This window comes from Symphalangus syndactylus, chromosome 9, assembly GCF_028878055.3.
Source record: "Symphalangus syndactylus isolate Jambi chromosome 9, NHGRI_mSymSyn1-v2.1_pri, whole genome shotgun sequence".
NCBI lineage: Eukaryota > Metazoa > Chordata > Mammalia > Primates > Hylobatidae > Symphalangus > Symphalangus syndactylus.
The window spans coordinates 29,185,115-29,204,638 of record NC_072431.2 but is presented as its reverse complement, the minus strand read 5'-3'; positions in this window follow the sequence as shown (position 1 = coordinate 29,204,638).

Genomic DNA, 19,524 nt, shown 5'->3' with positions numbered 1-19,524 from the left:
CCTTCCTTCCTTTTTTCTTTCTTTTCTTTTCTTTTCTTTTCTTTTCTTTTCTTTTCTTTTCTTTTCTTTTCTTCTTCCTTTTTCTTTCTTTCTTTCTCTCTTTCTGTCTTTCTCTCTTTCTTTCTTTCTCTATTTCTTTCTTTTTTCATTCTGATATTCTGACGTTCAGGAACTGAAGAAAGGACATGAGATGATTTGGCCAGGAAGGACAGGAACTGTTTTCCCGGCTTGGGGGGTGGGAAGAGTGGGATAGGGGAAGCTCTCTAACCCTTCACCTCCAACCTGCCACTTATACATTGCCTATTCACTTTTTTCAACATGACTCAGAGTGTCACCACCCTGTGGTACTCATGAATAAAGAAAAAGAAAGAGGAAGGAGCCTTCAAAAGGACTGGCCTTAACAAAATTGGCAAGACTGCATTCACTTCCCCTAACTCCGCACCTTAGGTTTTAATTGTGTTGTTATACAGCATTCTCGCCTCATGCACAAAGTCTTCTTGGCAAGAAATCAAATTTATGCAGATTATCTTCGTATAACTACAACTGTGTTATGTTTACCAGAATCAGCCCAAAGTCACTGCTCTGATGAATGTCTCAGGAAACAAAATAGATCTCCTTGTCACTCATTTCATTTTTTTCTCTCTTCTCTTATCTGTGTCACTGGGCATATTCAAATAGGTGTCAAGAAAATATGTTATCCTTTCCCTTTGTGTAATGCATGATGCAATATAACCTATATACCACCAGGGATAAAGGGGTAAACGGGAATGTTGGTGACCCCTGGCAACTGGATGGAGGAGAGTGAGAAGAGATGTATTTAAAGGTTTTGCCTGGCTGGTACCAGCATGCCAGAGGAAGAGTACTCAGGGAGGGTTGATTGCATTTTTTCTGGTGACATTCTTAATTTTTACCTGGAAATAATTAAATATGGTCGTGTTTAACTTACGTTTCTTTCTTTCAGCTACAACAGGAGCCCTTCAAGGTCACAGAGGAAAAATGCTTCTCTATGACCACCGTCTCATTTGCCTTAAGCTAGCTACTCTTTGGGAGAATGATTCAACTGATTTTGATTGTTCTTGGGGGTAGACTTGTTGTGAAGTTGTCCAGTGATGTTGAGAACATATACTTTTCATCCTATCAAAAGCTATTGTCTTAAGTCAATTCAGGCTCCTATAACAAAGCACCATAGACTGGGTGGCTTATAAACAACAGAAACTTACTTCTCACAGTTTTGGAGGCTGGAAGTCAAAGATCAGGGAACCAGCTTGGTTGGGTTCTGTGAGGGCCCTCTTCGGGGTTGTAAACTGTCTTCTCATTGTATTCACATGATAGAAAGAGGGTGAGGAGAGCTCTCTGGGATCCCTTTTATAAGGGCACTAATCCCATACATGAGGGTTTCCCCACTCATGAACTAATTACCTCCCAAAGGCTCTACCTCTTAATTCTATCATATTGGAGGTAGGGTTTCAACATATGAATTTTGGGGAGACAGAAACATTCAGCCCATAGTAGTCATATGGGTCCACAAAGAGTGTCTGTTACCATAGTGTAGTGGCCTCATATATGGGCAAATGAAGATTACTTGAAGATTTAGTGAATAAAATGAGAGAGAAAGCAGAGGGGTAATTAAGGCAAAAACAGAACATGGAAATGCTCACCCAAGAACTGGCTTAAGGTTTCTCTCAATGCCAAAATTAAAGTCTCCTTTCACGTGGTTTTCCATGCAATGACTTGTAGGTTATTTCCCACTCACAGATTCATTTACTATGATAATTAGGATAATGATTTATATCCAATGTCCAATCACTTTCCCTTCCCTAGGGACAGAATATACTTCCCTGACCCACTGACTTTAAGCTTGGCCATGTGACTTACTTCGGCCAATGGAAGTGAGGAGAAGTTATACATGTATTTGGGTAATTTGGCTTAATTTTTGTACTCTAGGGATATGACGTGAGAAGAGCATGCCCAGATAGCTGCTGCTGCTTCATCCTGGATTGTAGAAGAAACACAAATGGAGCAGACCGGAACCCCATCCAAAGCCTGAAGTCAAGTTCAGCCATCCTGAATCCAGAAGCATGACTTCCCAGCCAAACCAACCTAGATCAGCTAAGCCATAGCCACCTGCAAATCCATGAGCATTTACTATGTTTGTGTAGCCCTGAAAAGTGGGCAGCACTACTTAAAATGCACTGGGCTGTTATGGTCTGAATGTTTGTGTGCGCAAAATCCATATGTTGAAATCCTGACCTCTAAGGTAATGATATTATGAAAGGGTCCTATTGGGAAATGATTAAGTCTTGAGGGCAGAGCCCTCATGCATGGGATTAGTGTCCTTATAAAACTGGACCAAGGAAGCTCATTCTGTCCTACCATGCGAGGACATAGCCAGAAAATGCCATCTATAACCCAGGAAACAGCCCCTTACCCGACACTAAATCTGCCCACACCTTGATCTTGAATTTCCCAGTCTCCAGAACTTAAGAAATAAATTTCTGTCATTTATAAGCTGCCTAGCTTATGATATTTTGCTGTAACAACCCAAATGGACTAAGGCATGGGCTCACTATATAGCTCTTATGAAATAAAGCATTAAAATACGTTGAACTTAAAAATAAATAAAATAAAGACATTCAAAATTAATAAAGTCATTTCATTTTAAAATATTTTAGCAGGAGTTTTCCCAAAACAAATGTTCTTAAATAAGGCAAGGTGGTGTGAGTAGCAACAGGACTGCAATGTGCTATTGTTTGGAAATAATTCTCTATTCTATCCATCCATCTACCTGCATTTATTATTTATGCAGCTTATATAGTCCTCTGGGAACAATGTGGAGGGTTTTAGGCAAATTGCATAAGAATTTAGAATTAGAAAAAAAATTATTTGAAATTTCTGCATTCAAATTATGTGAGAAATCCATCATCATTATAGCACAATTAGGAAAATATAGATAAGTAAGGAAGAAGAAAACTCCATAAATGTACCACCTACAGACAGTCTTTAGCTTTTCAAAACTTCAGTTATATATGTAATTACAATGGATGCATCTGTGCATACTGTCTGTAAACTGCTTTTATCATTAAGTATTATATTGTCATCTCTCTGCCTGACAATAATATAGAGCTATATAATTGTTTTTACTGGCTATATGGTATTTCATAACCTAGCTTTGAATATTAGGTTGTTTCTAGGTTTATTTGGGGTTCATTTTTCATTATAGATAACACTTAAAGGAACATTATTATTTATACATTTATTTCACTTTTTCCAAGTATTTCCATAGAATACATTAAGTGATATTACTGATGCAAAGGGCATGCACATATTTGAGACCCTTGTTAAGGTAAGCCCAGAAAGATGGTATCTATTTACATCCTCTCTAGCCATGTGATTCTATCACACCTTCCAATCCACACTCAGTGTTGCTTTTTGAAAGATTTCTCCACCCTCACTGTTTTCTCTTTCTTTTTTTCTTTTTCTTTCTTTCTTTCTTTCTTTCTTTCTTTCTTTCTTTCTTTCTTTCTTTCTTCTTTCTTTCTTTTCTTTCTTCTTTCTTCTTTCTTCTTTCTTTCTTCTTTTCTTTCTTTCTTCTTTCTTTCTTTCCTTCCTTCTTTCTTTCTCTCTCTCTTTCTTTCTTTCTTTCCTTCCTTCTTTCTCTCTCTCTCTCTCTCTCTCTTTCTTTCTTTCTTTCTTTGATAGGGTCTCACTCTGTTGATCTCGACTCAGTGCAACCTCCACCTCCCAGGCTCAAGCGATCCTCCCACCTTAGCCTTTTAGGTAGCTGGGACTACAGGTGAGCACCACCACACCTGGGTAATTTTTCTGTTTTTCTGTAGAGATGGTATTTCACCATGTTGTCCAGGCTGGTCTTGAACTTCTGAGCTCAAGCGATCCACCCACCTTGGCCTGCCAAAGTGCTGGGATTGCAGGCATGAGCCACCACACCCAGCCTGCTGTGTTTTGTATATCTAATATTATCTCTTCCTCCATTTAGAGCAATCAAAAAATTCCCTCATTACATTTTTCCTGTGATATACAAAGAAACAAAACATGACTTAAGGAATGTCTTGTTTGTTTGTTTGTTTGTTTTTTGAGACAGAGTCTCTCTGTCACCCAGGCTGGAGTGCAGTGGCAGGATCTTGGCTCACTGCAATCTCTGCCTCTCAGGTTCGAGCAATTCTTGTGCCTCAGACTCCTGAGTAGCTGGGATTACAGGCACCCGCCATCGCACCCAGCTAATTTTTGTATTTTAGTAGAGATGGGGTTTCACCATGTTGACCAGGCTGGTCTCGAACTCCTGACCTCAAGTGATCCACCTGCTTTGGTCTCCCAAAGTGCTGGAATTACAGGCTGGAGCCACGATGCCCTGCCAAGAAATGTCTTGAATGGGATAGAATAAGTAAAAATAACCATGACAATAACTGCGACAGCAAAGCAGCCTTTTTTCTTTGAAAAAAAAAAAAAAAAAAGAATCCTCTTAATTTTGGTCTCAACATTGTTTGAAATAATATATAACAAAATCATAACTCTTTACAATTTCATGATACTAAATAGGACTTATTGAAAATGAGTCATTTTGTACACATTGGGAGTTTTATGGTTAGTTTAATGTCACTGAATTTAATTAACTTAAATTGTCACTTGCACATCACTATACTTTGGTAAACCCACTTCAGAGAGCTCTTAGTACTGAACAAAAAAATGTACAGCTCCTCTAAGTAACAGAATCTATTGAACTAATGTATTAGGTGCAGAAACTGAGGCATGAAGCAGTAGATCTTCCACTGGCAGAAACAAAACATATAATAAAATTATAAAGGTATAGATGCTATCATGGAGGAAGAGAAAATTAGTGTGAAGGAATATTTTCATGAGCCAAACTCAGTCTTTTGTGACCTTTAATAAATGAGATAACAAACTAGTGCCAGAATTTTAAATGGGGTTGTTGTTTAGAAGTGACAGCTGGTTTGGGAAACTTACCCCTGTGAATTCTCTAACTTCCAGAAATCGCAAAAGTACATAAAAAGGAAATCCTTCTTTACTAAATGGTTTTATTTTAAGAAGGCAAGTTCAGATGCAATAGCATTTTGAATATTACAAAATAAGCTATTGTGGTGAAGAATTTATGAAAAATCTAACAGTTCTTCAAGAGTAATTCCTATGATGTCTCTTTGTTATCTTAACTATTCATGTATATTGTGAGGGAAATTAGGAGGTTCTAATTACAAAATTAGACTTTAAAAGGCTTCCTTCAAATATATTTTTTGCACAGCTACTTTCTCATTTGTGGTTTCTTTAGATTTACATAAAAATGTATATTTCAAAGTTTTGACTGGCAAATTGGAAATCACATTTTTCTATACAACATAAAGCTTAGAAACAATATTATTTTAAAATAATTTACTCTTCAAGCAATAGATCCATCTTGGTCTTTTTATTTCTCGTTCATCATGTGTATTTTCTGAGAGTGCCTTTTTATTCAAATTCAGCTCTACAGATATTTACTGAATAACCAACCAGTTGGCACAAGTCTGTGCCAGAACTCAAAAGACTAAGGGGAATTGAGACAGAAAGCAGATTAGTAGTTCCAGGGGCTGGGGAGAGGAAGAATAAGGTGTTATTGTTTAAGGGGTATGGGGTCTTCTTTTTGGATGATCAAAAGGAACTACATAGCGGTGACAGTTATACTAAATGCTACTCTATTGTACACTTTAAAATAAGTAAAATGGTAATATTATATATTTTAGCACAACAAAAAAATAGGCAGAAAAAAGAAAAGGAACTACTAATAGGGTCAATGAAAGAGAGGCATAGGTATTCTGCTCCAGAAGTTCATTTAACAGAAAATACATTTAAATTATCCTTCCAATCTCGCTGCTGAGTTTATGCAGCAACTGTGTCAAATCCTATTTAGTAAGTATTTATTGTTAGGGCAGTCATAGGCAGTTGTATTAAAAATTGCACTTCAATGCTGAAATGAGCAATCTATGGCCCTTGCCTTCAAGTAGATTTCAATTCTATAGCGAATAAAAACAGCTATAAAAATGTATAATACCAGACAGAATATCATAAAGCTGTACTAGAGAGATGAACATAGTACTAAGAGAGTGAAGAGGATAATTAGATCAATTATTAGACAACGTATCAGGGATAAGATAGCTTTGTGCTTGATCTTTAAGGATAGCTATAGTTTTGCCAATCTCATAAGATGGCAAAGGTCAGTCCAGGTGAAAGGAAGATGAGAAAAGGTGTGGAGCCAAGAAATGAAAGATAATTACAGACGATACAAACTATCCATGCTTTGCTGACAGGCATGGTTTAGTAGGCCAAACAGTGAAAGTTAAGGTTGAAGAAGTATCAATGAATCACAGCATAGGATTGAAGACATTTAGAGTTTGAATGTGATGAAGTAATTTATTCCAGCTCTCCACCTGCAAAATCGATTTCCCTACAAGGTCTGACAAGTGGCCATTCAGCTGCCCTTGGAAATCCTCTAGTGACTCAGAAGTCACTGTCTTCTCAGGAAGCCTGGACTGCTGTCGGGTGACTGAAATTGTCAGAGTTCTTGTATTGATCAAAAACCTGCCTCCTCAGAACTAGCCATTTATTTTAGCTCTGCTTTCTGAAACCACACAAAATAAAACGAAATTTTTTTTCATATCAGTTCTTCTAGTATTTGAGTCAGGAAATATAGTCTCCTTTCTTTCTTCTCTTTTCCAAATTAGATATTCCTGAGTCCTTCGATTGTTTCTCCTTTGGCATGCTTTTTAAGACTCCTGCAATTCTAGTGAATCTGTTCTCTGTACATTCCTTCATCCCTTTTCTCTTTTTCTCTTTTTGTGTTTTATTTTGAGACATGGTCTCACTCTGTTACCCAGGTTGGAGTGAAGTGGTGGGATCTCGGCTCACTTCAACCTCTGACTCCTGGGTTCAAGATATCCTCCCACCTCAGCCTCCCAAGTTGCTGGGACTATAGGCATGTGCCACCACACCCAGCTAATTTTTGCATTTTTTGTAGAGGTGAAGTCTCTCTACGTTGGCCAGGTTGGTCTCAAACTCCTTGGCTCAAGCGATCTGCCCACCACAGCCTCCCAAAGTGCTGGGATTACAGGCATGAGCCACCACGTGCAGCCTGCATCCCTTTGCAATATATCAACCAGTGCTGAATTTATTTTTGTAGGTCTATTCTGAGCAACATCACTTCCGCTTCTAATACAACCTAAGGTTGTAGTCAAATTTCTGGCGGGTACATCACTGAGTTGACATATATTGAATTTAGAGTCAACTAACACCTGCCTAAAATTGTTTTCTTGTAAGTGCATATGAAGTTATTTCTCATCAATCAGTACTCGAGTGCTGAATTTCTAAATTTATCATTTAAAATTTCATTGTGTTAGATTTGACCCATAATTATATACTGTGAGAACTTTTAGGATCTTGATTCTGTCAGCTGGTATACTAGCTACTTTACTACCTTCTTACCATTTATTAATTTGGTAAGCATGCCATTGATGTTGATATTCAAGGCATTAACAAACTGTTTTAGAAAAAAGTGTAGGTGATAGAATTCTGAACAAACTACTGAATGTTTCCTTCTGGGTAGACTTTTTTTTTTTTTTTTAAGAGACAGAGTCTTGCTGTGTCACCCAGGCTGGAGTGCCTGGATTATTTCTCACCGTAACCTTGAATTTCTGGGCTCAAGTGTGCCGCCATGCCCACCTAAGTTTTTTTTATTTGCTATTTTGTAGAAATAAGGTCTCGCTGTGTTGCGTAGGCTGGTCTTGAACCCTGGCCTCAAAAGAGGGTCCTGACTTGGCTTTCCAAAGCTTTAGGATTATAAGCATGAGCCACAGAGCCTGACCCCAGGTCAACTTTGAATTTGTCATTAATTGGTCATCTCTGAAAATGGTCATTGAACTAATTACGAGCTCACTCAATTATTGTTTTCATTTTCATTGGCCAATATTTTATTATTTTACTCACAAATTTTATTATGAAGCATATTTTCAAATGCATAGCTAAAATTAACACAGCGGATAGGAGCTTAGGCTTCAGAGTTAAGATTGGGGGACTGGCATTTAGCACAGCCAGCTGCCAGTCATGATCTTGAGCAAATTACTTACCTTCTCTGTGCTTCACTTTCCTTACCTATAAAAGGTACGTAAAAATACTACCTACTTTGGAAGGTTGTTTTCCGAATTAAATAAGCTATTACCTAGCAATAGTAAAAATAAGAAAGTGTTAATGATTACTATTATTTTGGTAGGTTTTCTTTTCTTTTTTCTTTCTTTCTTTTTCTTTTTTCTTTTTTTTTTTTTTTTTTTTGAGACAGGGTCTCCCTCTGTCATTCAGGCTGGAGTGCAGTGGCACAAACTCAGCTCAATGCAGCCTTGACCTTCCAGGCTCAAGCTATCCTCCCACCTCAGCTTCCCAAAGTACTGTGATGACAGGCATGAGCCACTATGCCTGGCTTATGGTAACTTAAAAATTACCATATGTCCATAGGTTATTTGATACTCTTTCTTTTAAGGGATGGTGCCTTACTTCTCTCTCATTGAGTGTCAGCTGGGCTTAGTGACTTGTTAACTTCTAACAACTAGACTCTGGCATTGTTTTTCTACAAAAAAGCATTGCGGTTACCTCCTTGCTGTCTCACTCTGGGGGGAGACAGCTGCCATGTCATGAAGCTTGTGTTAGTTTTCTATTTCTGTGTAGCCATTTGCCACACATTTAGCAGCTTAAAACAGCACCCATCTGTTAGCCCCCAGTTCTGTGGGTCGGAATTCCAGCACAGCACTGCTAGGTTCGCAGGGTATCACATGGCTGAAACTGCAGTGTCAGGCAGGCTGAGCTCTCATCTGGAGTCTGGGGGTGGAAATCAGCTTTCAAACTCATCCTTATTGTTGGCGGAATTCATTTCTTTGCAGCTATAAGTCTGAGGTCCCCGTTTCCTTGCTGGCTGTCAGCTGGGCCACTCTCAGTCCTCAGAGGCAGCCCATATAACTCGCCATGTGGCCTTCTCCATCTTCAAGTAGTCAGCATTAGCGCGTTGAATCCTCCCGATGCTTTGAATCTCTGACTTGCCTGTGTACTAGTCACTAGAGGAGACTCTCAGTCTGTAAAGCGCTTGTTTGACTACATGAGGCCCACCTGGATGGTCTCCCCATCCTAAGGTAACTGAGTTGGGACCTTAATTGCTTCTATAAAATCCCTTCACAGGCAGTGCCTAGATTATTGTTTGGCTGAATAACTGGAAAAAGGTGTGTGTGCACCAGGAGCCAGGACTCTTAGGGCCATGGTAGAATTCTCTCTGTTGTAGTTATTGATTGGTAGAGCTGGTTTTCAAACCCAGAGAGTCAGGCTTCAGAGTCCATGCACTTAACTAGTATGTTAAACTGCCCCATTGTATTCATCAGCTGTGGCCCTATTGCAGAAAGAATGGCATACCAAAAGTCATTGAAACTAATTTCTGTATACCTGTATAATAAAAAACACACACATATATAGATATGTATATACATTTTATGTATATGTATATAATCATCTGTTAGCTGTCAAATGTTTTTGAACAAGGACACTATATGTTTAGAAAATGCTTGCGGAAGGTTACTTGAGCAAAAGGAATCCACAGAGGAAAGCTGGATGCAGGGAGTATTTGGGTTGCTATTTGACAGCGCAGGGTGGGTGTAATTATTGCCTCCAAATTGTTGAGGTGACAGTATGACTGTATAGAGAGACTGAATGGGAAAATCATTGATGAAATAGAATCTACTGAATTTAGCAAGTTGATTTACTGTCAGATGTTGATGGAAAGTAATGAGACTTTAGAGGTCAAGATATATAAATGTGGGGTACATAGAGATGTACATCAGGGAGTTATTCAGTGGTAGTAATTGCTCAAGTAGTGTGTGGATGAATCCCATGGAAGAGTGTCAGGAAGAAAAATAGAGCTGAAAGAAGAATATCAAGGGACACTTAAATTTAGAAGTGTAGTAAATGTAAAGTCACAGAGAGACAGAAATGGAGCATTTCACACAGTAGGAGAGTAAGAAGAGTTAAGTAGGAGAAAAGAGTTTCAAGAAGGAAGGGGGTAAGTCATATCAATTTATGCCCCATCTTAAGGTTACAGAGGGCACAGGTTAAGAAGTCAAATTACAATAAATTTTAAAGTATATTGTAAAAAAGATGGAGGTAGGCGGTATATTTCTAAGTTCAGCAATCTGGGAAAGCTGACACAGAAAATAAATCTCTTAAAGATAAGGAGAATGAGCTGGTCTTCAAAAACCATTCCAATTCTAATGTTTTTCCTCTTGTGAATTAGAGAATACTGGGAGATTTCAAAGGATGCCTTGTAAAATATTTCTTTCAATGGAGGTTGCTCATTTAATTCATTGAAAAAATTATGCTTCATCTTAAGTTTTCCTGAATTTAAAATCTTGGACACATAATTTGGGTATTGGTTATTCACTGCAATCAAAGCCACTTGAGGCCGTTCTTCTGGCATTAGAGACATTAGATGACATCAATTCATCACAGACACCCATTGCCCACCACTACCACCATCAACCAAACTGCCCTGGACCAACAGAACCGAGGGTCTGGCAACCTTGGGAGAAGGGGCACTATATCATGCAAACGCGTTAACCAAGATTACAATACACGACGTGCTGGGCACCAGCAGAACCACACGAATGGGATTGAATAAGCATGGGCCATGCTCCAGTTGATTTTCTACATCCCAAGGGTTAGCCAATTTTACTGAAGACAATAGTTTTTTTTTTTTTTCCCACACTATACACATATAATTAATCTCCTTTTTTTATCTCTTTTTCTTCTAACTTTTCCTAATTACCTCAGGAAAACCAAAGTCTCAACCCCTCTCTGTCTGTTCACTTTCCCATTTTTCCATTTGTTCAAAAGACAGCTTTAATTCTAATAAAAGTAAGAGAACACTATTCACCTCTATCAAGAAAATTAAATTTATATACTTTGATGTTAAATTAGGCATTGTGAACAACTAATGCCATTAACTTCTACAGTCCACGAAAATTAGAAATTATTCCTTTGAACGCATGCACAAAATTACCCTATACATTATCATAGTACTTTAAAACATGTTTTTCCTTAAGTAGCAATATTCTGATTCTGTGTATCTGTTTAATTATTGACATTGCAGAAGTTTAGTTTTCTACTATTTTTCATTGCTAATGTCTAATAATTCAGATATATTATGAGAAAAATAGGATTCTGTATGATCCAGAAATGCAGCCACTATCTTTAATCTTGTTGCTAGAATAAAATGCATTCTACATTTCCAACAAGGGATTTCCAAGTTTAGAGTACAAACCATTTGAAAGTTGAAGGCTGAGCATATGTAACCAAAGTACAGTTAAATGTCTTTACTATAAATTAAGCAATCTGAATTTTCTGCTGTTATTCTGTTCAAGTTATTTTGCCATGCAATACCACCACAGTCCCTCTGTTCTGTATTTAGGAAATTGGCCATTCAGCATGGACAAGATAATACCCTTGGAGCCAGATAAAACTGTGTTCCAAACCTGATTCAATCACATGCTCAATGGCTCTGGGGAAATGATTTGACACCTTTTTAACCTTAATCTATTCTGTAAAATAGAAATAATATGAGTGCCTATCTCTTAGAGTTATTGTGAGGATTAAATAAAATCATGTATGGTAAGTTCCTGGCACATAGAAGGCATTCAGTGATTACTATTTCCAGATAGTAGAATGGTGGTCTTTTTTTTTTTTAATCATGCACCCACATTATTAAAAATATATTTTCATTATATAGCCCTTATTTACTCATTTATAAATTATATAGATGTTTCTTCTTGACTAATACAGCATGAGCATACAACACAAAAGGAAAATCTATAAAGAATGTGACAAAGATAAAATAAGCCCCACTTTAAAAAATAAATAAAAATAAAAAGTACAAATGGGATACTGTTGCATTTAAAATTTTTCAAACAATTCCAGACTCCAATGCAACTCTTTGGATTTTTACAAAGCAAATTATAAACTTCTGTTTTCAAGTTTTTCTGTGTGTAGAAATAAAAATGCTAATGGATGACAGGTATCATTTCACAAAAAAATCACACAGTGATAGAAGCACTCTATCTAAACACTCTTTCTAAACACTCATTTTCAATATATTGCTTTCATACCACTCAAAAAGAAGCAGTTACTTTCTTACTCATTGCTCAAATATCACCCTTACCTTGATAGGACATATTAGTATGTATGACATATCTGTAGGAGGCACTTGACATCACAGAAAATATCAGCCAGCTTTCTTTTCTTTTTTAAATATCTGCTAGAACGTTCAATATTAACCAGCCACTTATCACAGAAAAGATCAGCAAATTTGGAGTACATGCCTTTTGGCTTTAGCAACTCTGCTTTTGACAACTAGACTCCGATGCCTGGAATTCTACTAATGAAGATTAAAATATAATTCATCTTTAATTTGACAAGAGTTTGAAATATTTTCCCACAAGCTAATCATTGAATCTCTTTGCAGTGCAAGATATTTTCAGGCATACTCCTCATCTCATGAGCACATATTTATTTAACAGAGATTTATATGGTGCTTACTATTTGCTATGAGCTACTGTAAGCACTTTATTACAAACATTAACTAATTTAATTTCATAATAACATTATTAGTTAGGTTTTATTCCCATTTTACAGATGAGATAGGTAAGGCAGAGAGGAGTTAAATAACAACAAATTTATTCAAAATCATGCAGGATTTGGACCTAGCCATTTTGGCTTTAACAACTCTGCTTTTGACAGCTAGATTCTGGTGCCTGGGATTCTACTAATATATATAAAAGAATTTTTAAATACACTTAACAAAGTGGATGCAAACAACAATTTATTGCAGTATGCTAGAGGCAAAGATTGGGTGGGGTTGCCAATACCAGTCGCTCAGTGTCATGGAACTCCTCTGCTTCCCTCTGGAGACCTCTTGTGTTGTGCACACGAGTGACCATCTGACATGTGGACCACGTGAGGGCTGTTGTGTGTAGTCACCTTAATCTATTTCTTATTTTTTTATGTACATGAAAGCAAATGTTCCAAATTCTTCTCAGAATTCCGATGAATTATCTTGTATCCTGCAGGAGTATGTGAGCATTGCTTTGGAGATTAGTGCTGTAGAATATGAATATATATGGAAGAGGAGCTTAAAAGATTTGCTTGTGTCTGCTTCCTAAGCTGGAGGTTATAGTATATGAAAATGTATAAGGAGTGGTCTCTCTGGACAGGCAGCTATCCGTATTTTTATATTTGGAAATCTGTCATGAACGTGTCACAGAAAACCTTCTAAGGATTTTCACAAAGATAATGTGAAACAGCATTAATTTATTGGTTTACTCTTCTCTACCTCCAGGTAGTGGAAGGACCTGCTGAGTAAAAATGCCTGCAAGTAGTCCCTACTATTGAATTGATGGAAGGAGGTTAGATTGAGGAGGGCTAAACTTTCATTTATGCTTCACATTGAACACGATGTTTTACAAGTTGAAATATTAAAACTAGTTTAATGTTCTATTTTTCTAAAGATTGTCTTTGTCCCTGGTTGTGAAACTATTCTCAATACATTGGATTTTATATTACTCTTCAAAAATAAAGAATTTGATGTTTGATTTGCATCTGACTTCTGAATTTTCTAGATGTTCAGGGGTGACTTTTATATATTTATCTATCTTTCATCATAGAAATATTACCATTTTATCCAATTGATTATCATAATGCTGTGATTATTGCTATGAATAAGTGATTCTCTAGTTATTTTGTTTCTATTCGGTACTGTAATAATATAAAAATAGTTAAATGAATTAGAACTTCTGGAACATTTAGATGTGATGTGCCATCCTTTAAAAAAATGAGTGTCACCTAATGCTAGGATGAACTGAATTTTGTCACTTCAGGCTGGGAATGAGCCTGGTAAATTAGTGTCAGTGAGTAGCTTGTAATCCCTGGAAGGTAGGAACAGTGTTTATGCTTCTCTGTATTTATTTACCTAGGATGAGGCTGTTAAGCAGGGCCCCAATACATATTGTTGGATGAATAAATGAGTAAATGATTTTCTGTCTGGGAGATTTCACTTTCTTAAAGAATGCCATGGAACAGAGCTGGACTTAAGTATATTTGGGAGAGGTCACATTGCTTTAATGTCTTTGTCCATGCTCTGAATGACACTTTTGCAGACCCCTCTGAGTTATCCAGTTTCCCCTACTTTGTTTCCTCCCTGATTTCACTTATAGTGATCAAGATGACTTTCACGATGGAGAAGATTACATCTTAGAAGAGTGAGAAAATGATCTCAGTGTAGATAAGGATGCATTTTAATGTCCAATCCAGTAAAATACCATGTATCTGACCCTTGCTTATCTGATCTGCTTGTTTATCTATTTATATTCTGGAGATTGTGGCCCAAATGAGGAGAACACAATGGCAGAGTCCAAATTCAATTAAGGTCCTCTCTGGCTCATGGGTTCTTAAGGTGTGAGAGTCCTTGGTTGGGGCTGTGAATCAATCTAAAGCAAAGCATGTCCTTCCTTCAGGTTTTCCAGGTGAGTGATGCGCAACTTATGTGGATGTAAATTTGCATTCAATTTAACTGCTCTCTCAAATGAGTTATAAAATTTTGTATTTACAAACTAAAATTGAATCTAGGTACTGCTAAGAATTCAGGCTGCCACACATTGTTTGGCTGGGAAGCAGGTTCCCAAAGAGCATGCATGTGAGTGAGAGTTGCTTTCTAGGTGCCTTATCAGTGTGGACTTACTTTGGTGTGGTTTTCATCACTACTGTCTTTTTTAAAACAGCTAAATTGTGATTGGTTTAATTTCATCATTATGCATTTATTTTCATTTAAGATCATATGATTAATCCTACAATTGTAGTGATGCATATTTGCGTTAATATCATTGTGGCCGTTTTTTTTTTCTGTGACTAGACTTTAAAGTGTATGTGTAATTAATATGAATTGTCTCTCTATTGTTAAAATGGATGTGTATATAACCTGGCCTAATTTTTTTTTGTATAATCCACTTCACTGTTAATCACTGAATTTTTCTTCTAGTGAGATCGGGATGGATCAAGGAACCTTGTAGCCAGTTGTCTAGGTCATCTTAACTTTGTCATTGGATTATGTCCAGTTCTGATTGATTCCAATAAAGGAGACACTTATGTAACTCTATGCCAGGGACTTTCAATGAACTTTAAAGAAAGGGAGAATGATCCAATCCCAGATCTTAAAGATAGTAATATTTTAGATGAAGAGAGGTGAAGGAAAGAATGCTGGAAGTTGAAGAGCCTAGGATTGTTTTTTGAATATTTAAGCTTTAGACCTACATTGTCTAATTAACTAGCCACCAGCCATATGTGACAATTTATTTCAGTTTAGATAAATTACAGTTAAATTAAAATTTTAAATGAAGAATTCAATCTCACCCTGGCAGTAGCCACGTTTCAAGGGCTCCATAGCCTCATGTGGCTAGTGGTTTCTGATCAGACACCACAGATACACAACATTTCTATTATCACAGACAGTTCTACTGGAAGCACTGGATTAGACGATGAAACATTTGAGCAAATTTTATTCAAGAACTAGCAGTGGTAGCTGACAGAATAATACACAGCACTCCCAAACTGTTCAATTTGAAAAAGAAAGAAGAAAATAGACTGTTATTCAATCCAAGATAAATAATGGAACCCACTAAATGGAAGAAATTGTCAGCCAACTTTGTACACTTGGAGAAAGAGGATGTGTTTTGAGGAACATAGGCCTGCTTATTTAAAACATTGTCACACATTAGTTGCAATCAAAACTTGTGACACACTATCTTTGTTTGCAGCAGGGAACAGTCTCACAGTTTTTAAAGGGGTTTTGACTTCTGAAGTGTGTACTTTAAGACAGGGGCTATTCCTTTTTAATTTTGGATGGTTTGCTTGGAGCCTTTTCTAAATAGGCATTTAAGTTAATTGTTAGATAAAAATCACAAGATGAGTGAAGTTATGCACATCATCTGCATGACTGCCCATCATGGCTTGAATGCATTCCATATTTGGGGAATTTCTCCCATTGAATTCCACTTTCTCAACATAGGTGTTCTGACTTTGAAGATAAAACTCAAATCCTTCAGTCTTCCATGAAGCTGAGATTCAGGCAAGTGACGCAGGCTCCACCAATCAGATAAGCCCATACAAGACTTGAAGCCTAAGGAAACAGGCTTCACGTAAGACTTTGTCATTGCTGCTGTGGGTGGCAGCAGTGTGGTATTCGGAAGGCCAAATACATGATGAAGAGTGGCAGTGGTGCCATCTGCAGCAGACATTTCAGTCAAGTTCCTAGTGCTCAGTTCTTAGCATTGGAGGTGGTGGCACGATTTCCTCTCATCCAGTTCTGCTGTTTGGTTTTGCGCATTATTCCTAAAAGCTCAACTTCCAATCTGTTTCTCAGCTCCCTCCTTTTTCTGTGAGCTATTTAATACCCTTTAATAAATCATTGTTCTGCTTAAATTAGCCAGAATGGATTTTGTGGTTGCAGCTAAGAACCCTGATAATACAGGCAATGACATCAGTTCATGTTTTTGACTCATAGTAATTAATTTACTCAATATGCATTTACAGCATGCATACCAAGCTCTATGGTTTCCAACTAGAGCAACTTCGTGAATGGTGGAATAAGAAAGAGATGAAATACAGGAAGTCAGACAAGCGTTGGACATATTAAGACTGAGAGGATTCTTTATTTCTGCCACCCCAAATTCAATCTTTCACCAGATCCTCACAATTGTATTTCTTAAATATCTTTCTCATCTTTTCCACACCCCCTTTCTCCTTTCATAACTGTTCATTCATTCAGCAAACATTCAACTTCAGGACTTGTTATTTTTCACTTCAATTACTAAATTGCCAGTTGTGACAACTAAGATCAGGTAGTTTTTCACAAACTATGTTGTTACATGTCATTGCCTACACTGTTCTGAGAATCTGGAAAACCCTGCCTTTCCCCTTTTTCGCATGAACAGCTCCAGCTCCTATTTGTACTTTAAGCTATAGAGAATGTCTTTTCTAACTCACATACTACATTGTATGATAATTATGTGGCTGTTTATTTGACTCATCCAGCTGGCACCGGTCATCCAAGTAGGGCATATTGTCGTGTTTTATTTACTGTTGTATCTCCAGCACTTCTGCCAGTGCCTGGTATATAATAGGTTCATAGTCAATGCTTGTTGAAAGAACATATGATTTGTAATTATTTATTACATATTTATCTCTCTGTTCAGTCTATGAGCTTCTTCAGAATAATACAATGCCTGGTGTGTAATAGGGACTCAATAATGACTTATTAATGAGGGGGCCTCTGCTGAATGTAATTGGTGACAATAAAAATTATGATTCGAATTCTTAAACAGAAGCTAGGCTTAGAGATTAGGGTTTGGGAATTGTCAGGTGGTGGTTTGTGGTGGCTACGTGAAGGCATCTCTCAGATCAGTGACAGTAGGGAGCATAACTGATTTCCACACAGCTGGCTTCTGTGCTTCACAATCCTTCCTATATTTGCATTGTGGCCAACCTCCCATGGGCTGCTCCCAGACAATGACAAGGTGCAGAAGGGATACAATGGAAGGCTAATTTTTGGAAATGAGGGACTACTATGATAAGTGATGTTGGTATGAGTCTTCTACGGTGACCTTGCCAAACACTCCTTATAACCACACAGCAGTCTAAGATGCTTCCATCTACCTTTCCTTCCTTCTCTCCTTCACTTGGGGTCAGAATGGCATTGCAGACTCATGCATCCTGGCCTTTATAGGCTTCCTTACCATGTTCTCTCACAGGTACTTCCCTAAATAAATTTCCTGTACATTCAATCTTGTCCTGGATGTAGATCCTGTTCCAGAGATCTGTGAATTTAAAAGACCCAGCTATCTACACTTCACACATCCAAACAGATCATTCCAATAGATGCGCCCATTCAAAAGGAGGAAGACCGACAACTAGTCTGTAGCAATTCTGTAGCCAGGTACATGTCACCAGTTTCTCCAATTTCTCCTGTTTTCTTTAATTAGAGTATATTCTGCTTTCTCAGTGGTTCCTTAACCCATTGTTCCCCTAGTCTCTTGGCTCTACACTCAGGGCTCTTGCTTCGTATTCTGGGTTCTTGTTTTTCTTTAAGAAGCGAACCATGTTTGCAGCTGAGTAGCTTTCTCAGTCTGCTTCTTGCCAATAGGGAATTAGGGTCTAGAGCTCTCTTTTCATTTTGAATGATATTTGGACCTTTTAGTCCAAGGTGATATAATTTTCTTAAAACATTGTGAGTTTCCTGTAAATCTGATTGGATTCCCATACCCCACGAGTCAGCAACATCCATAATTCTTTTTGAGACAGACCTTTCTCTCTACCTTGAGTTATTTGTAAGGCTGCCATAGGGTAGTAACTTTAGGTTCTTGGAAGATTTTTTTTTTCCCAGCTGAATGTATCTACTAGTCGCTATTTAAAATCTTTCAGAGGTCTTAGCAAGGGATCTTACAATAAACCATATTCTTGGTTTGATCTTTATCTTGTGACCATTTCTAACTTTGAAAATCTGTTGCTTTCTGAAGAGAGTGGGGATGAGAAACAGTTTAATTGTCCAACTTAATAAATCCTGACCCATCTATATTTCCTGTAAATTAAGCTGGTAAATGGAACAATTTCCTTTTTAGTTCATCTTTATTTTGCAATTCTTTATCATACCCAGATAAAAAAAAAACCACTTGATAAGTTCAGTATTCTGCCCGGAAATACAAAATCTTGGTAGGCAAATTATATATCTTCTATAATAAATTACCACAAGTGATATATTTGCTAGTTGTTCCACCATTTCATAACACAAGTCACCCTATTCCTGCTTCTAATAACAATGCCTCATGGCTTTCACTGACATTCTCCTCACTGCCTTCCAGCCTCCACCAGCTGCTAGTCACCAAACAAATGCTATATCTTTTAGGTTTTTGTTATGTTATCACTCTATTCTACTTCCAAGTGCCAATTTTTATTTTAGTTACCTATTGCTATGCAACACATCACCCCAGATAACAACAAATCATTCTTTCTCATGATTCCATTGGTTAGCTGGCAGTTCTGGTATTTTTTTTTCCTGGGATTACTCATGCATTAAGCTAGAAAGTCATCTGGGATGGAAGGTCCAAGATGGGATCATGCATTTGTTTTACAGTTGGTTCTGGCTATTGGCTAGCATGCCTTCTCCTACCCCTACCCCAGCCCACCTAATGGCCCTCACACCATATTTTCTCTTATTTTCTAGGACTAGTGTCTATCTATGGCAGACTCCGGGCAGTATCCATGAGGACTAAAGCAGAAGCTGCTAGGCCCCTTGAAATCTATCCTCAGAAGTCACACAATGCTACTTCTGCCAAATTCTATTGGTCAAAGCAAGTCGCAAAGCCAGCCCAGATTTCAGCGGTGGGGAAATAGATTCTA